General features: G+C 42.6%; 1 protein-coding gene and 1 long non-coding RNA gene across 2 annotated transcripts in view; one reads left to right on the forward strand and one right to left on the reverse strand.

Annotated features, from left to right (window-relative positions):
• Positions 1 to 19,649, reverse strand: part of Rarb (retinoic acid receptor beta) — a 349,488-nt gene that overhangs the window by 217,753 nt on the left and 112,086 nt on the right. The window lies entirely within an intron of this gene.
• Positions 1 to 19,649, forward strand: part of LOC103159534 — a 30,630-nt gene that overhangs the window by 2,637 nt on the left and 8,344 nt on the right. Inside the window, exon 2 of the long non-coding RNA XR_003479870.2 lies at positions 4,804 to 4,921. This is a non-coding gene — a long non-coding RNA (uncharacterized LOC103159534). The remainder of the gene's footprint in view (positions 1 to 4,803; positions 4,922 to 19,649) is intronic.

Here is a 19,649-nt window from a genome sequence, read left to right on the forward strand (position 1 = left end):
ACATGGTAGAAGGAAAGAACCAACTCGTGCAGGTTGTCTTCTGACCTCTGCACACAAGCCACACACACAAATGCAATCATTGTTTTTAGAAAAGAGAAGATAAAATGCTTTTGTTGTAGTGGTTACATAGCATGGTTTACCATACTGCAAATCTGTCATAGCTCTTGCTGGGGATTGAACCGAGGGCTGGGTGCATGCTGGGCAGACAGTCTACCAGGATGCACATACCCTGTGAAGCTGCTGTATGGGCAAATGTGTTCTAACTTTCCTGAAGAGTGAAAGAGAAGGATGGTAGTGAGGACAACTGACCACCTATATATGAACAAAAGACACACTTGTTAATTCCTGCCACTTCTGATGCAGTCCACAGCTGCAAAACTTCAGAGTCTAAGGAGCAGCCTGTTCTGATAGACTGAGATGCCTGGGGCTTAGTTCCACCAGTGGGACAGAATTTCTGTGAGTGTGGGGGTTGATGGCCAATCCTTGTGTATTAATTCACGGAGAATATCTAGACATATGAAATTCCATCTACTCCCTGTCCTCTGGGGCCTCCACAAGCCCTGGCCATAGAAGTACAGCTGAGGCACACAGCAGGGGCCTGGGCTCCCCAGTGAGCAGGTCTCATCTTATCTGTATCATGTAGTGTGCAATTGGCCATCACAGCCCTTCCTTCCCAATATTGTTTGTTACACAACTCTATGTCACTAAAACCAAACTGCAAGGACAACTTGCAGCCATAAGTCAGGAGAGAGGCAGGTACACTTGTTCGAATGGTTCTTGCCTTTCCATGCCTCAAGCTGGTTTGATGGGAGAAAAGAGCACTATGTTTTGTCCTTTTCCAATGCTGAGCTATTTACAGGAATCTAAAAATCAGACAGTAATCATAAGGTACCATGTCAAGGAATCTTATGTTTGGTTCCAAAAAACTCAATGAGTTTTTTAGGTTCTCTCACCTAAGTGTTCTGAAGTCTAAAAGTATCTAATGTGGTAATTAAACTTAACTGTTATTTATCTTTTGTTTATCTGAGATGGGGTCTTGGTATATCTAGGCTGGCAATCCTCTGACCCCAGGCTTCCAAGTGCTAGGAACACAGGCATGAGGCACCATGCCCAGTTTATTTGTTCATTTTATATTTTTTCTCATGACAAAATAATAGACACTCTCTGTCCTGGAGGAAAAAAGGAAGAAATGATGAAGGGATGTTAGGCAGACGGGAAGAGAAAAGAAGAATGAATGGGGGAAATCTCTGGACCACGATTGACTCTTAAGATCTTAATTTCTTTCCAGTTATCTTTTTAAAATTCTTTCATAGGTAAATCATATGTAATACACAATTTCATATTTTCTTCTTAAGAGCATACCACACATTCATGCTTTTAAACCTGTTTTATAAGCCAAACTGTACCCTAAGCAATACTTAGAAGGCTAATGTGTGACAATATTACTACATACCCCACAAAAATCTATGCAGTTAAAACTTTTTGTTTTTCCTGCTGTTTCTCGTGATATGTTGCAGGGTCTGGCCTTGCAGAAAGTGCAGACTGGGACTCTGGCTGCTGGGCTGGTTATCTGAGCTCTGGCAGGAGCCTCAGGAAGTGAACTCAGAGTGGCCTTTCAGTTCACAGCCAGGATGAGGGGTGGATACCAGAGCAGTTTCCCCCAGGCAGAAGTCTTAGGAGGTGGCCACATAGCAGGGGTGGCAAACAGTAGGGCCAAGAAAAAGTGGGGAGGTGCTAAACTGGGCTGACAAGCACAGATCAGGAGGCAGAGGCAGGAAGCACCAGCTGCCAGGCTGGGACTCCAAAGCCCATCAATTTCAAGCCAGCAACCTGCACTGACAGTCATCTCCATGCAGCTGGGCTTAGACAGTCTGCAGGCTCTGCTCCCCACTGCCAGTGGCATTCTCCATAGGCATTTCCTGGTGGATGCCTTTCTAGCTAAAACAGAATTCATGCTACTGATTGCTTTTGTATGTGCCAGGCAGTGAAACAGTCACCCACTATCAGCCACTCATGCTATCCCACCAATCCTCTCAGTCACTTTGCCCCAGCCTGTCACCCGCATGGATGAGAGAATACAGGCACAGAGAGTGCTCTGGGTAGCAGCCAGCACATGGAAGCTGCAGATCATATTTACCCCTCTACTTTACACCCAGTCACTCTGCTCTATACTCTCTAAGCAAGGCATCACGGGCAGGGCTATGTCCCTGCTTCACCTCCCAAAGTGCTCATTCATATGAGGAGTTTGAATCAACCTGGTTTAAGTTGCATCAAGACTTGTTGAATATTACTTCTGTTTACTTAATTTCACTATCAATCCATACATACTTAAAAACTGTGATAAAAGAAATACAGCAATTGAACACCCTTCACCTCAACACTCTGGAACTCTGCCTTCTTTTCCATTCCACATGATGTTATAAGGCTATTTATTTTTAAAACCTTCTAAAATTATTTGATTTAAAAAAAAAACATATCTTGGTCTTTTGGGTGCATATACGCCTGTGTTCCACATGTGTTCCAGGTGCTTGCAGAAGACAGAAGAGGGCACCAGAGCCCCTGGATGTGCAATTACAAATGGTTGTGAGTCACTATGTGGGTGCTGGGAATCAAACCTAGGTCCTCTGGAAGAGCAGCTAGTGCTCCTAACCACTGAGTAACCTTTCCAGGCCCTTGGTGCCATTTCTTAATACATGAATTCTACCCTTTGCCATTAATAGAGTAGTGGGATGCGTCTCTCACACCATTCTCCTTACCACATAGCTAATGACACATTTGCAGCACAGGAGACCTCTTCCCTACAACTTCGCTTCCTGCCACTTCAGTTACCCCCAGAAAATGGGTTCTGAAAATAGTAAATGGAAAATTCCAAAGTAAACAATTTGTAAATTTTAACTTCTGTGGGTGGAATTTGTTTTACTACAATATATGTTGTAATTGTTACATTTGATTATAAATTTTTGCTTTAATCTCTTACTGAGTCTAGCTTATAAATGAACTTTTATCATAGTTCTCTCTGTATAGTAAGAAACAGTTTATGAGGTGAGGTATTCTCTGTGGTTTCAGGCATGTACTCAGGGGCTTACCAAGCCTCCCTGAGGATGGGGAGGTACCGTACTATAATTCTCAAATACATTCATAATTCAACAGTATTTCTGGTGTGACCTGTGCAGTAGATCTGAGCCCCTCCCTTTTCTTCATTCCTACACAAATATTTACTTTTTTCTGCAAGTACATAGTTGCTACTCCTATAAACTGCCTTAGTTTTAATATATATTCTTAATTTCATTTGATATGTTTCTGTCTTTGGTATTGTTTGTTTGTTTAAGATTTATTTACCTGCTGGGAGGTGGTGGCACACGCCTTTAATCCCAATACTTGGGAGGCAGAAGCAGGCGGATCTTTATGAGTTTGAGGCTAGCCTGGTCTATAAAGCGAGGACAAACCAAAAAATAACTTATTTACTTATTTAATGTGAGTGGGTATTATGTTTGCATGTATGTAGCTACATGCCTGTAGTGTCTGCAGAGGTCAGAAGAAGGCATTAGATCCCCTGGAACTGGAGTGACAGGCTGTGAGCCACTGTGTGGGTGCTGGGAACTGAACCTTGGTTCTCTGCAAGAGCAACAGATGCTCTTACTTGGGGCATATTGTGTTTCGATAGACAAATATACTGTACTACATATCAATGACAGCTTTGTCTTCGTTCAGTATAGGCTTGTTTTCTTCTGAGCCACAGTTGTGAGTAGCCTTCCATCACCTCTTTAGTATTCACATTTCTCATTTCCTGGGTTGGATACTTAATTTCATAAGCTCTTTCTATTTTAGGGTTCAGCCAAAACTCAAAGATCAAAGCAGAAAAGAAAGAACACTGAGGTTTGGGAGGCAGCTCAGTAGGTACAGTGCTTGCTGTGTAAGCATGAGGACCTAAGTTCAAATCTCCAGCACCCATGTAAAAGCCAGGCATAGGGACAAGTCTCTACAATGCTTGTGCTGGGGGACAGAGTTCTGTGGATCTGAGGGCTTCCTGGCCAGACAGTCTGCTATAAACAGACATTTTTATCCTGGATGTGGAGCTCCAGGTATAGTTAAAGATCCTGTGTAAAAAAATTAGGTGAAGACGTGACTGAGGAAGACTTTCAACATCATCCTCTGGCCTCCACATGCACCTGCATGGGCAAGCACACCCACATGCATGTGCACACACACACACACACACACACACACACACACACACACACACACACACTGAAGAGAAACAGACTGAGCCCTTGCATCTGAAGTACATGCTCACACTGAATGAAACATTTAGTCAGAGAAAATATTTTTCTTTTAGAATTATAAAATGTTGCTTGTATGTTTTCTTTCCTATAATGTAGCTGTTAAAAATTCTGATGTCTTTGTGATTCTAATTATTTCAAGTTCGACTTTCTCCTTTCTGGATGTTCTTCGAACCACTTCTCATTCTCTTGGGATTCCTTATCACATCATGTTTTTTGATATTGACCTTTTTGGCTTACTGTTTTTCAATTAGTTCAGTTTTCAGTTGCTACCCTAACTACTCCTTTTTCCAGTATGGACCTTCAACACCCTCCATTTACCTCCAGATACTTCCAGTCACTTCTTTACTTTTAGGTAACTTTCTCCTATTTGTTTTCTCTCTTCCTTTTTTCTAGCATTCCAAATAGTTGTCTCCCTCCCCCTTTTATAAACAGTCCCTTCTCTTTATCCTCCTCTTGCTGGTACTTTCTCGACATCATTATTCTTCTGCCTACATGTTAAATATTTTCATTTCTGCAACAGGATGCTGACTGGGACTTTCAAACTGCCCGTGCATTTCAGGAGAGACCCCAGGCTGGCAGTGGGAGACACAGACAGGCAGTCTCGAAGATGCTCAGGGATATGGCTGTCGCCATCACAGGTAACACTCGTAGGAAAAAGCTAAAGTTGTGAGACTGAGAGCCCAAGCTCAGGAAGTTATTTTATTTTTAATGCTATACTCTGTCAACCATATTATTTTGAATACTTTCTTCCTGCTCTTGAAAGGAACTTGAGCCATATCCAAGCATTAAAAATAGCCTCCCTTCTACAATTGTCTCCACAGACAATTGGGGACATCCGCCTTTCAGGGGTTGCTTTGGGGATGAGTCCATTTCAGCAGTTTCCATGTTTTCACCTGGCCCAAGGAAACACACACAGCCTGACCCGCATCGAGGTTTAGTGGGGTCTTCTCAGGTCTTCTTTCTGTTAGGTGGCTGTGGCAGCTGCAGATATGGACCAATTCAGTGACTGGAAGTTTGGATATGGACCAAGTTCTCACTAAGTACACACCAAAATTACCATGGCAATGGTGCTTTTCTTTCTCGTCCCTTTCATGAATCCTGCTCTTTATTAACACATGGCATCTTCTAGCTTATCCAAGACTAGATAGGTATTTCTACCCATTTCCATTTCCTTTGTTGCCTGTTTTCTTTGTCTATTCACTTCCTTCTATTTTCTGCTTTATCAATGCTTTCTTTACAGGCTTGGTGACCTTTGACTGTCTACAGCCACTGCAGTGGAAGATACTGTGTGTGAACATGTATAGGGGAGGTAGCTATGTAGTGAGGCTAATCACATTGAACCCAAGTTCTCTTGGGTGTAAGATAATAAATTTCATTTCTAAGTCTTTGTGGGTGTTGAGACCCTCTATAAGGGCCCTGTGAGTTGTGTCCCCCAGAACTGCACAGGTTTTCTGAAGGGATGCTAAGCTGAGTTTTCCTAGTAATGGACAAGCACTACACATTTTAAGTGGCTAAAACAAGTCATACCTATGGACACTTCTTCCCCATTTCATACACACATAGCTTTACCTTTAGGAAATTTTAGATAAGGTGAAGAAGACAAACCAAGAACCTCTTGGTCGTTTGGCTTGAAAAGATGGTATTTTATTGCCACTTTTAGGCTGTTATCTTCTGAGTGTGGATGGTAGGGCCTAGATCACTGGGGGTCAAAAGTGGCATGTTTTCAGACACCTCTGTTGTTCTGTGGAGTTAGTTTTGGGGATGGGTTTTGTTATACAGCCCAGGCTCTCCTTGAACTCCCAGGGTCAGATGATGTACACTTCTGCCTCGGTTTCCCTGTTATCTAGGACCACATGCCATTGTGCTCAGCAGACTCTCTGGAAATGGCCACGGTGGTTCCTCCCTTCAGTGTCCTTTCTCATGGTGAAAATGCTTTGCTTTCTGCACAAGCACACCCCTCCTTAGTCTGTGCTGTCCTCATTCCTGCAAGAACTGGAGGGATGTGTGAAGTGACACTTTGCCCATGTGCTGTGGCCTTCTGAGATGACGTGGCTTCTCTTCTTGCCTTGAGATCCAGGGCACACTGCTGGAGAAGGTGAATGGGGAACATTGCACACACCCCCTCACTGATGGGTGGACCCAGCATCTCCACAAGTATGTGGCTCGATCTTGGATTCTCTGACTGCAGGCAGCACTGTGCTGATACCTTCTCTCCCCAGAAACAGGCTGAGTAGCCAGCCTGCAGAATCACAAGCTATAGAGGTGCTTGTCTCAACCAGTTAAGTCTGTGGTCGTTTGTTATGCAACAAGAGGTGCCTGTCCTGAGCTTACTCTAGAAGATTCATTTAGAGTCAAAGTCAGGACTCACTCAGTACTCTAGTGCCTGTGTTTCACCCTTTAGGGAGTAGGCCCTAAGTAGATTCTGAGTCTTAAAAAGGTTTATTTTTATTATTTCCGTGTGTGTGTGTGTGTGTGTGTGTGTGTGTGTGTGTGTGTGTGTGTGTGTGTGGTTACTTGCATGTGAATGCAGATACCTAAGGAAGCCAGAGGATCAGAATCTCCTGGAGCTGGGGTTATGGGCAGTTTTGAACTGCCTCACACTGAATGTGGGCCTTCTTCAAGACCAGTGCAGGCTCTTAAGCACTGAGCCATCTCTCCAACCCGATTCTTAAAGAAGACTTTGTCTACGAAAAGACTAAGAACCATCAATTTCCAGTTAAAGGTAGACATAATATCCACACAGGTTAATTTGTGTTTATAACAATTTCACATGCTTACACCACTGTAAAAACCTGATTACAAAATTGTACTAAGGCAAAAGATATTCTAAATTTATGGTAAAAGCCTAACATTCCCAGGGCACATATTAGGAATGTAGTTGGAAAAAAATTAAAGTAGTCTCTCTGTGTGTGCATGTACATGTGTCTCTCTGAATGTGCACACATGTGTGCATGCATGACCTCTGTGTAGCTATGAATGTGTGTATGTTTATTCATAAACCAGTGATGCCCTTAACTCAGTAAGAAAATCAGACCCTGTGGGCTGGAAAGATAGTTCAGTTGACAAAGTAGTTGCCATGCAAGCATGAGAACCTGAGTTTGAGTCCCAAAACCCATGTAAAAAGCTGGGTGTAGTAGCAAGTGCTTGCTATCCAGTGGCAGGTCAACCCTTTCAAGTCGGCAAGCCCCAGATTCCTGTGAGAGACACTATTTCAACAAAAAACAAAACAAGACACAGAATGTATTTAACAAAAAATTAAGGTAGACAGCTCCCGAAGAATGACACCTGAGGTCTTTTCATATGCATGCACACACATATTTACACACATGAAGGTGCATCACACACATGTGAACACAGGAGAAAAGAAAGCTGATCTTGGAAATATGTATTGCAAATGTCCAACACCACACACACACACATACACACACACACACACACACACACACACACACACACACACTGGAGGAAGGAAAGCTAATCTTGGACATATGTCTAAAACTACTTTGCTGTTGGTCCTTTGACCTTTGATATGAATTTCATTTTGTTTTGTGGTTAGATATATCAATATTTTTGTTGATAGCTTCATATCTTCATGTCAGTTTCAGAGCTCCTTTTTTCAGTATGAAACACACTTGTATTTCTTTAATAACTTCACCGTGTCAACTCTCACTATATTTACTCATCTCTACACCATCTACTTGGAGTTGGTTCTGCTGGTAGGAAACTTGCATTCACTTTCTCCCAACCCCCATTTATGAAATACAGCATCCTTTCACATACCCTTTGTCCCCATTCTTCCTGAGAGGATGGCTTGGGATCACTCCTAGGCTCTGCTAGGCATCTCTGTGCCAGCAGGGCGCTGCTCTGAGGTCCCTCGTGCTGGGCTTTGCTGTGTGGCAGCAGGACTCTCTTATCTCCCTGTTACCAACATTTTCCCCTTCAGTCCTCATCACCTTTTAACTTTTCCATGCGAATTTAAGAACATCGTATCAAGTTAACATCCATCTTCAAGTGCAGCCTCCACACCCTGCTAACGTTTCTCTTTGGATTGGGGGAGGCATAACATGGGGAGGTGTAGAGAGACATTAGTTTCTTAAAGACCTGAGCTCTACTGCACAAGAGCAAGGTATCTTTGCATTTATTCAGGAGTTATGCTGGCTGACAGATTTTCCTCGTTTACTCTCTCTGTTAAGACGATATAATACAAACATTCTGTCACCTTTTGCTTGTGGAAACAGACACACACAACACCTGTGAATGCGCATAGTTTTCCCCACATTGCAAGGCCACTTTGGTCTCATTTCCAATGTCTAAACTCATCACATATAACTTCTAATGAGTTCTTTGTCCTGAACATTTCACTATAATTGTCCTTGACAGCTTGAGTATTTCTAAGCTTGTCCCGGGCTTGTAATGCCTTGCACTGCAAAGTCTGCCTGCTACTCCCAACCAATGCTGGCACAGGCTGTGTTGCTTGGAAATTCATTGCTCCCAAAGAGAATTGTCATGTTCTTTTGATGGACTTAAGGAGCACATAATCTGAAGGCAGATATAAAGAAAAAACACACATTTAAGTATCAGTGCTTGGTGGGGACCACAAGTGTTCTCAGGTTCAATTGTGTTCAGTAAATCAAAGTGTTTTGAAGGTGTTACTTGATGAGCATCAAGGATTTGCCCGGGACTGCTCTGCATGCCTCAAGACCAAAGGGAGAGTGATAGCTGATGAGTACATCGGGAAAGTCGCCAAAAGAGTTGTAAATCTTATGTGTCAGAACAAAAGCTCCTTCAGCACCATCTTTTTAAGAGACGTGTTAGCATCGCTAACTCTACCTGTGAACTCTCTTATAGATGGAAGCCTAGAGTCTACGTGATATAGAATAACTTAAAACACACAGACTTGGGGAAGCCTGGTCAGAGACACAGGGGAGAGAACAGTGTGCCTTGGCATGCTTTTCTATAGTTGCAGTTATCTAGATCAATTTGAATAATGATCAGACAGGAAGATGTTAGTGTAGGGAAAGCAGTATTTTGTGGAAGGTGATAAAATCTCAGGAGTCATTTCAATAACTATAGGACTTTGAAGCAGGGGATAGTAAGGGTCAAAAGAAATAGGAAAATATTCCCCAGGTTCTTCATGAACATGCCCTGGCATTCCAGGAATTCATGAGAGTTGTTGCAGAGAAAAATCCTAAACTTTAGCAACTGGAGGCTCTGAGATTGCGGCAGGGACCTTTTACAGTCAGCGAAATCTCAGCAGTATTGATGTCTTTCTACTGTTAACTAGCGGACAGAGGCATCCAGAAGCAATGCAATGGGCAGTGAAGAATTGTCCACTTTAATCTGAATTAGCTGATTTCAGAGCATCCATGTGTTTCAGAAATAGACCTGTCCATCAGCTTTCACCACAAAAGTTAAGTGCCAGTCATCAATATTTTCTCATTTCTTTCTACAATGAATAGCTTCACATCATATCCTAACCTTATCAATATGATAATGAAAATAGCCTGAATTGTATCCTAGATAAAGAAACATCCATTGCAGTCTACACAGCACAGTCTGCTGGAAAGATTGCTCCATTCTGGAACATAAAACTCATTAACTGCATAGACAGCAGTCATATCACCATCAGGTTACTATGACCCACTTCATTCCAGGCAAGTGTCAGTGTCTGCCACCTTGGAGAAAGATGTCAGACTACCCTGTGTGCCTAGCACCATATTGAACTACATTCAAGTTTACACCTTGGCAGAGTGCCTTAGGTGGGACCTCTGTTTGAGTTGTCTCTATGAGCTTGTCTGGGTAGAAAGATGGAAGAAAGAAATGACCCAGAGCATAGTAAGGGGTGTGTGGCTGATGAGGTTGGTGGCAGGGTTACAGTAATGCTATAGGTTCAAGATACTTCAGCCCCTTCCCTCTTCTCAGCACGGCCAGAGCACAGGAAGAAAGGCATTATCTTTCCAGGGGTGAGATGAGTGCTATCGAGATAAGTCTATGAGGATTTCTTTGCCTGTCAGTGAACTTTTACCCAGGTAGTCCATGGGAATTATTAGGCTGTGATGGCCAGACCCCAAGAACCAGAGTCAAACAGCAACCCATGAATGCTCTTCTTTATCTCCTCCCAGTTTTTAAAGACCAGAGCTTCACCATTCATCTACACCTGTCATTTACCAATACGAATTGTCTTTCATCTCCTGGATCTGAGAAGTCCAATAAATTGCTCCAAAAATAACTAGTTAATTGAAAACCATCTCTAATATGGTAGTTACTAAGAATGAACAGAAAAGTAAGTCTGCCTTCACTCTAATTGTTCTGCAATCAAACATAAAGAGAGTCCTGAAAAAGAGAAAACCTGCCCTGCAATTCCTGGACAGGAATGTTGAGTGTTGGAGAATGGGCATATGGACCAAGGACATGAAGAAAGGACAATGGGGGAAAACAACACTTTGGTGAAATACTTCATCTTAAGACACATCAATAGGGCTTCAAGGTGGCAATTTCTGAGTGTAGGGGGCATTCACTATTGTACTAGACATTGCATAGTCGGTGTGTGGTTGAGTGCAAATCAAACTTTTGGGAAGACCAAAGAATTCTGCCTTTTCTCCCACAGAATCCCCTCCACAATAAGGATGGAGGCAGGTCCCTGTCATTGTTCTAGATAATGGATCACCTACACATCCATTTCCAAGTGTAATGACACTCTTGCTTATTAAAGACCTCTCAGCTGAAGGGGCAGAATATTATGAACTGGCCGAGCCATTCATTTTCTTGAATATGTTATTCGGTATTTTATGCTAAACCAGCAATACACCATCCATTTTAGTACAATGATCCTTATGTTCAATAAAATTGAAGTGTCGCATCATAAATCATTAGAGTCATTTATTTTACATTAGACACATTAGCCACTATATTCCATAATCTATTACAATAAGGTGGATTTAAATGTACCCCAAGGAACTGCAGTAATAACTCCAGAACCAAATATAGCAATTTATGGATAAAATATGCTTAACCTAAAACTGCACTAGCTTTTGTGATGGCTGTGAACTCTGAATGGAATTTAGTGCTGATGGGGACTGAACTCAGCCACACATAAAGAGAGAGAAAGTGGGAAATGACAGGACTGCCTCTAATTTTCTGTTCATTAGTTTTAGGAATGTACAAGATTAATAATTACACAATTCATCAGTGAGACACAAACTTTGTAGGAGCAACTCACGCTCAGCTAAACCATCTCCTCAATACTCCGCATTCAAGATCATCAGTGGCCACGCAGTTGTGTTTCTCCACACCAGCACTGTCCTGCAGCTCCACCTCATTCACAAGAACTCACTAGTTCTGACTCTGAGCAGACCTGAAAGGGCTACAAAGACGAGGCTCTTATAGCAGATAATATTTTCCTTTTTTGCCCGTTTTCCAGACAGGTATTACTACACAGCTTCTGTTTGGTTGCTTTGTAACCATGTTTGGTTTGGAACCCATGATCCTCCTTCCCCAGTTTCTCCAGTCTTGATCTTATATGGCATATACCAGAGAATCTGTAACTCATCTTCTGAGTTTATAGGGTGCTTTCCTTTACTAACAAATGAAATGACAATTATAAATACTTAGAATTTCATGAAACAGTTTTCTCCTATTGTCCTCTAGATAGGACTTTTCTCATAGCCCTTTCCATTTCTGTATACATCTCTTTTTGAAATGCTTATCTGAATATTCTAATATTCAGTTTCTTCACTGGCTTGGCATGCCTCCCCTTAATTATGGAGAGTTCTGTTACTTGCAGTTATAGGTATGTGGCATCTCCATAGTGCTGACATTCCAATCTTAAGTCTTTGAGATCTAATCATGAGATGAGACTTGCCTGTTACACTCCTAATAGAAAGCCTTTGCTGTTCAGGGTTATTAAAAAGCATGTTCATTGCTGTGTTCAATTTCAGACAGCATGACCCCCAGTTGGCACAGTCAGTTCTTATTTAGGAAATTAGAGAAAAATTAAATTTCCCCTTCCAAAAACATCCATCCATTTATTCACATACCCAGCTCATCTACCTATTCAGCTGTCTGGTCTTTGACCAGTGAATTCATGCCTTCCCCATACCAGACACATAGTGGCCACTATAGGACTCAAGGAATAAGATGGAAACTTACTTTGCAACAAGGTAATTTGAATAATTACTTGACTATGCATTGCATTCTATGTACAATATTTCACTTTACAACATTTATAATTGTCAAATGCCAAACTCTTACAGTGAATGCTAACCTCAGCACTGATTCACGCACACATTGGGCACTGGGGGAAAGAAAAAAAAAAAAAAAAAAACGTGTGTGGCTTCATGTTACCTGTGAGTCTTGCTTTCCCAGGCATCTGTTCGTTATTGATACAATGAGGAGTCAAATAGGCAGTTTCTAGGTTTTTTTTCTCAGATTCTAAGAGGGGGAAATTATGTTCATTGTTTCTTTAATAAGAAAGAAAGAAAGAAAGAAAGAAAGAAAGAAAGAAAGGAAAGAAAGAAAGAGAGGGGGACGGCATCCATCCTTGCCACGCTTGCTAAGGCCTGTGCCAGCTCTGCTTTCTTTGTCTTCCTAGATTTTGTCATGCACCCAGGTACCCTGCTCTCCCTACGTTCTCAGCAAACAGTTATCATCTGAATACGGTGTTGCTCTGGACTGCAGCATCCTGTCTAACCCTCAGCATCAGCACCCACCACTCTCCTCTCCCGAGTGTGCCAGGTTATCTGAGCTAAAGATTGTCTCCCCCAGGCATGCTTCTCCAAATGAAATAAAGCTTCATTTTCTGTTCCTCACTCTGATCCAATTGGATTACTTAGCTTAAAACATTTAAGGGCACCAGTTGGTGCCATTTTTTATACTTTGGCCCTAGTGGGTGTTCATCTACAATTGAGGCTTCCCTGTAATACTACCTGCCATTGTTTGTTTGTTCTGTCAATTGTGGAGAAAAATGATACCCCTTATCTCTAGGTAGATAGAACAAAGTTTATATAAACACACACTAAAGATAGAAAAAACAATGGTCCCAGAGTGACCCCTGGGCTCAATCATGCTTGGTACACAAGGCTTACTGACAACAATAGGTGTGTGTGTGTGTGTGTGTGTGTGTGTGTGTGTGTACTTGAGTGCACATGTGTGTGCTTATGCATACACACACACACACACACACACACACACACACACACACACACACAGAGAGAGAGCACATCTTGAGACCAAGTTTAGACACATGGTAAGAACCTCTAAGTAAATCATGAGGTCCAATCTTAGGAACACAGCTTTCTTTTGGTTGATTCAGTTGAATGAGCTGAACACAGCAGCTGGCCCTAAGTGTTGCAGGTCTACAATGGGTGAGATGCTGATGGAGATAACCACATACAGAAGCTCATGGTGGGGCTGAAGGGGTGAAGGAAAAGGTGTTGTTAGCTGAGATGCCAGATGACTCCCCCTTCTCTTCTGCACATCTTCTTAATCAAATCAGGCTGGAAGAAGAAGTAGATTTATAAGATGGCTCGTGTTTCAAGACCCTTGCTTTGTGGGGCCTTTCCAAGACCTGAGGAAGAACTAGCAATTTTGTATATATGGTCACCTGAACACAACTGAGAAAGGACAGGATTTTAATTCTAGTGGCTATGGCTATATATCTGTATGCTGACAATCCCTGCAGCATATGTTCTTCTGGGGGGATCTGGGGCAAGTGAGGCTGAATGGGGAGGATCTCTGTAGTTTCTCACTGGCAGGTTGTGGATATGGCCCATAGTTATTTGTCTTAGGCCATTTGTCCTGGTTAGCACAGTAGTGAAGGCTGTCCTGGGTTTCAGGATAACAAATTCTAAATGTTCTGTCAGACATTCAGGTTCAGCCAGATGTTAAACAGGACTTCCTCCTAAAAGAGAACACAGCAGTTCACAAGTGCCCACTGTGTTCCTGTCCCTGGCACTGACTTTGGATGTCTTGGCGCTGGGGTACTAAACCATTGCAACACAGCAGCCCGGCATTGCCTTGAAGCCTATGAATGTTTTCCACTGCCAAGCAACCTGACAATTTATGTAGAAATTGGAAATGCTTCTCAATCCAACAAAACAGCGAATTTAGGAAAGACTGAATCATGTTTCTTCTTTTTCTATAGAAAACTTTCTCAGAGGAAGAAACAAAGTTTAAAGAAACTCCCAAGGGCAAAATTCAAAGAGCTAAAGTTTTTTTTTATCTTTTCTAGTTTTTCCATTCTAAAAAGTTTTCAGGATTTATAATTTATGTTTTCTTTTCCTCCTGAAAAATAAAAGTTCCCTTTGTACTTCTATTCTATTCGTCTTTGCATTTATAACTTTGTGTTGATCTTAGTACACGTCCATAAATTTCATGCCCCACTAACCTATTAAGCCAATAGCTTGAGAAATGAATTTTAGCCTGGTGAAACTATGGAAGGTATAGATCTGAGAGCCAGTGGACTGCAGACAAGCCCCAGAGCAGAGACAGGAACTCACTGATGTTCTGGAATGGCTAGAGAGGCAGGCTTGGAAATTGCACAACCAGAGACCACTGTAGATGAGACACAGGAGGCCTGGGGGTGGGGGCTGTGCTAGCTGTCTTCTACTTGGGCTCAGCTCAAAGTTCATGCCCTCCCACTGAGACTATGTGATGATGTGTTGTGAATGGTAGCAGAACATATCTGCCAGGCTCTGCATGGCTCCCACAACATGGACACATTTATAAGACTACATCAAACGCTTGACTTTATGTGTGAGTGTATGTTTGATGGAATGGTCCAGGGACACTTGCTGAGGCAGGGTGGAATAACAAGTAAACCTCATGCCCATATGATATGATAGGAAGTTCCAGGGGCTGAAAGGAAAACAAACTCAAATATCCATGTGTCCTGCTGGCTCGCAGCATATCTGCCTCCTGGCTGTGACATCCATTTTTCTGCCCTAAATTCTGTCTCAGCCTGAATTGTCGGTCATTGACTTACAGAGTCACACCCCTTGTTCAAATGCATTGCCCCATATAAACCTGTTGCCCAACCCCTGGTTTCACTCCTACTCTATACTTGGCTAGATCAGAAAAAAGTTCTGGTATTTTTTTTTTTTTTTGTCTTGAGTAGCTGCTAATTAGTTGTATAATATCAAGTGATCTGTTTAACTTCCCACCTTCTTAGGTTCTTATCTATGAGACAAAAGCAAGGAGAAATAATCCACCCTGCCTACCCCTTGGGTGTGTTGTGGGAATCAAGTAAATAGTGGATCTGTTTAATTGCTGTATGTCAATGAAAAAAACAAAAATACATTCAAAATTAGTGATCTGTGTTTTGAAAAGTAGCTATGGAAAAGCCAGTATGGTGTTTTTAGTGATGACCTTAATTTTTAGAAAGGCAATCAGCTAACATCTTCCCTTTCCATTTATAGAAGTGAGCACTTAATTTTTTCTTCTAGCTCTGATTCTACCTCCTCCTTGGCATCTCCAAATAGCTACCTTGAATAACAGGTACTTTTAATTGCTAACTTGGAACAGTCTAGAATAATCTGGGAAGGGAGTCTCTGTAAAGGATTGTCTGGATTAGGTTGGCCTAATGTCTATGGGAAATTAATTTGTTTAGTTTAACTGAGGCAGGACAACATGCCCACTGTGGGTGGCACCATTCCCTGGGCAGAGGATTCTCAACTGTACACAAGGATTCCCAGTTGGACAATGTGCAGAGAGTGAGAGATTTGCAGCACTTAGTTCTAAAGGATGTCTTCATTAAGTCCTTCCCCCAAGGCTCAGGGATCTATGAGGAAAAAGCAGAAAGATGTAAAGGGCCAGAAGTTGTGGATGACTCCAAGTAAACAGTGCCCTCCAGATGCAACAGGCCTGAGGCACACATGAACTCCAAACTGTGGCAACATTCACAGCACCTTCACAGGTTGAAGCACTGAGAGAGGAAAGTATTTAGACCAAGAAGATGTTTGCAATTGATACCTACTGGCCTTAGCCACCAGCACATAACACATGGCACACTATATAGTGGCTCAGTTTGAGGAACAGAAAAGTTCAGTGGGGAAAACTGGGATCAGTTCATGGCCTAGAGGATTAAAGGTGTTAGGTAGGGGGCAGATGTAAGAAAAGATCTGTCAGCGCTGTGAGAAAAACCCTACGGAAAATACAAGGACAGCAAGGAAAATGGGTGGAGTGATGCTCCGGTTCTCACTAGTCACATGGGCAGTTTTAGGAAAATCCACGTGTGAATTTTCAGTGATGGCATGCCAGCCAGCCATGCCACCTGAGTATGTGCTTAAAGACTTACAAAGTGTGAGCATCAGTCAGATGGGCTAGGCTATGCTATAATAACAAACGGCTCCAAATCTTCACTCCCTGCCAGATGCTCATGCATCATTGCTGCACTGAGTTAGTGGGGAACTGCTGTTTGTCATCTGAGACTCCAGCCAGTGAAAAGCAACTATTGGTCATCATACCCCTGAGAAGGAGAGTTCTGGAGGCTGAAGCCCATTTGCTTGGCCTGGAGATGATAACAATGATTCACTTAGAGTTCAGCACACACCTGAATCTGACCCCATCCCAACGGTCAGTCAAGGGTACTGCAGTCATCCTACTCCAAGAACAGACGGTGTGGAGAGTAACCTGCAACTTGCAGGGGAACCTGCTCTCAGTCTCATTGCTGCTGTTTAAAGTAGACAGTGCAAGTGTCTGGAAGAAGCACACATGCAGCCATATTCAAGCTGTTGCCTCCTTCTTTCTCAGATGAGAATAATCATCAGATGTTAGAGAACCAGACTCCATGGAAACAGGGGCCCAGTCCTAGTAGAAAGGGCTGGGTGAACATGCAAATTTTAAATGACATTATTAGAAAATACAGTAGCATAGCAGCACAGGGCTTTGGTGACTTCATACAAAGTCAATAGCAGTGATATGTCGAAGACCAAAAGATGAGTTAATTTTTAGTTTCTATTGACAGACATCTAATGTGTTGAAGGATGGAGGTGATAAGCATCACACTTTGGTAGGCTGGCATGTGGCTTGGAATCTGAATGTCAGCTGATATATTCAGAGAGACACTGGATACTAACGGATGCTGCACTTTTCATAGTGGAGAGCTGAGGAAAAAACAGCAACACTAGTTTTGAGAGAGAAGACATTCAGAGTGAGAATAAAACCACTTTCCAATACCTGGAAGTGGGGTATTTTCTGACCATATGGTCTCTATGGTACATTGGCGAGCACCCCACACAACTGTGTGCCTGTTGAGCATGAGGCATTACCAAGGGAAGGAGCCTGTGAAGGGCTGCCTGTTCCTCAGTCCCATGAGGAACGCCAGTAGAACTATCAAGACACATGAGGCGCATAACAAAAGCGGAAATGTCAGGGCATTAAGTGGTCAGTCATCTAAGCATTAAGTTAGGGATTTCTAAAATTTCACAGCACTAAAATCTTCATGATTTTGGTTTCTATAACATTTACCCACTCCCATTCTTCTGGTTTGAAGTGCCACAGTGGCCACCCCTGGGCACCAGAACACAGAGAACATTCTAGAGAACTACAACTCCACAGGTCAAGGATCAATCAATCTGGTTTTGCAAGTGGCAAGACAGTATTTTCAGCTTGTCTGACCATATGGTCTCTATGGAAACACTCACTCTTGCTGACAGCAAGCTGAAACAGCCGTCAATAATAAGGCAACTTGATTGACAGATTATGTGCCAACAAAACTTTACTTACAAAAGTAGACATTAGGTAGTATTGGTTCTTGGAGTGCAGTTTGGCCACCCCGCTGGAGGTGAGTTCAAGCTGATGGAGCTATTATCTGGGAAGTCTGAGAATCCTTCTAGTGACCGAAGCACAACAACAAAGATGAAGTGGTGTAAGGCCTGCTCAAGTCTTAGCAAAGATAAGGAAAGCAAATAGTCTCTGGCTTAGCAAGCAGTAGGACCACCCTGGACATAGCACATATGCTTGTGAGAATGGAATGTAAGTACAGAGGCTGATGTGTGTGGGTTTGGGGGCCTTAAAGGACATTAAGAAGTGTGTGTGTGGTGGTGGGGGGTAGTCCTATGTCCAGGCTTCTGGAGCCTAGACAAGGACAGAGCATACATCCAGGCCTGCCTCTATCCTCAAGGGGGAAGTTCAGACAAGCCATGATCAAAGAGACAAATGCCTTTTGATTTGAAACAAGAAAAATGTTCATCTCACCCCACTATGAGCATGTTTAGTTCATCACCAGGCATTATTATAATGATATGCAAATTGTGGAAAAGGCAGACATCTTTCCAAGTATGTTTTCATTAAAGATTCAGCTTTTTTCCCCCCAGAATAATAGCAAATGACATGCGAACTTCTTATGAACTATAGGTCATGAAAGGATTTGGTATTGGCATTTTAATCTAAAAAGTCGCGCGCCAGAAAAATCAATATGTTTCAGTTGCAGCCCTCGGATGCAATTTTCCTCATGTAACAGGGTCCTTTTCTTTCCTTCTTTCTTTTTCTTTTCCAGCTAAGTCTTTTTTTTTTTTTTTTTAAGAATGAGTAATTCCTGGTTTTTCTATGAAACAAGCTGCTGTATTATAAGGTAATGACATCAATAACGCATTACATGTAAACAGAAAATGAACAAAAAATCATTCAAGGCCCTTTTTGAAACTGGAGTCCCTTTCATCAGCCCTATTACAGGCTCCATTCACATTATCGGATTGAACCACCCTGCATAACCGAGGTGCTGACAAGTCCTGATTACCAAATAACTCCTGGATCCCTTTCAGGCAGGTTCACCAAGAGGACAGGAATAGCAGGCCTTCCTGGGGGGTTGCTGGCTTGCCGCAGGGGCCCATCAATGAAACTCAATGTCGTCACTCCCCTGCCCCAAACCCAGGACACTGTGCTTCCTGGCATATAATTGGGCGTTTTCCTCCCAAGTCTCTGCTTGCTTTAGATAACAGTGGTTTACAATGTAGAAGGGAGGAGGCCAGACTGAGGCTCCCCATCCTCCCTCCAGTACATAGAGGATCAGATTAGGCTGCCTTGTGTGGCAGATTGCATGTTTGTCTTGTGTCATTCAGGGTGAGACAAGTCCTGACTATCTAGTACATACTGGCTGGCACTGGCTCTCCTGCTTCCTGAGCACTGGGACTAAAGGGGTGCAGCACAGCACTCTGCTTTCTGAGTGCTGGGATTGCAGGGTGCAGCACAGTAGTCCTCTGCCAGGCTGAATCCAGAGAAGAGCATGGGCACTTGGGACAAGATAAGGACCAGATGGCAAGAACAAATCAAATGTTTCAATGTGTACAACAACCAACCTCTCCTTTAGTCCTCTTTAATTCTTGGTCCTGACGCTTTTCATCCTGCTGGTGACATCTGCTTTCTGATGGT

The sequence above is a fragment of the Cricetulus griseus genome, assembly GCF_003668045.3.
Source record: "Cricetulus griseus strain 17A/GY chromosome 1 unlocalized genomic scaffold, alternate assembly CriGri-PICRH-1.0 chr1_1, whole genome shotgun sequence".
NCBI lineage: Eukaryota > Metazoa > Chordata > Mammalia > Rodentia > Cricetidae > Cricetulus > Cricetulus griseus.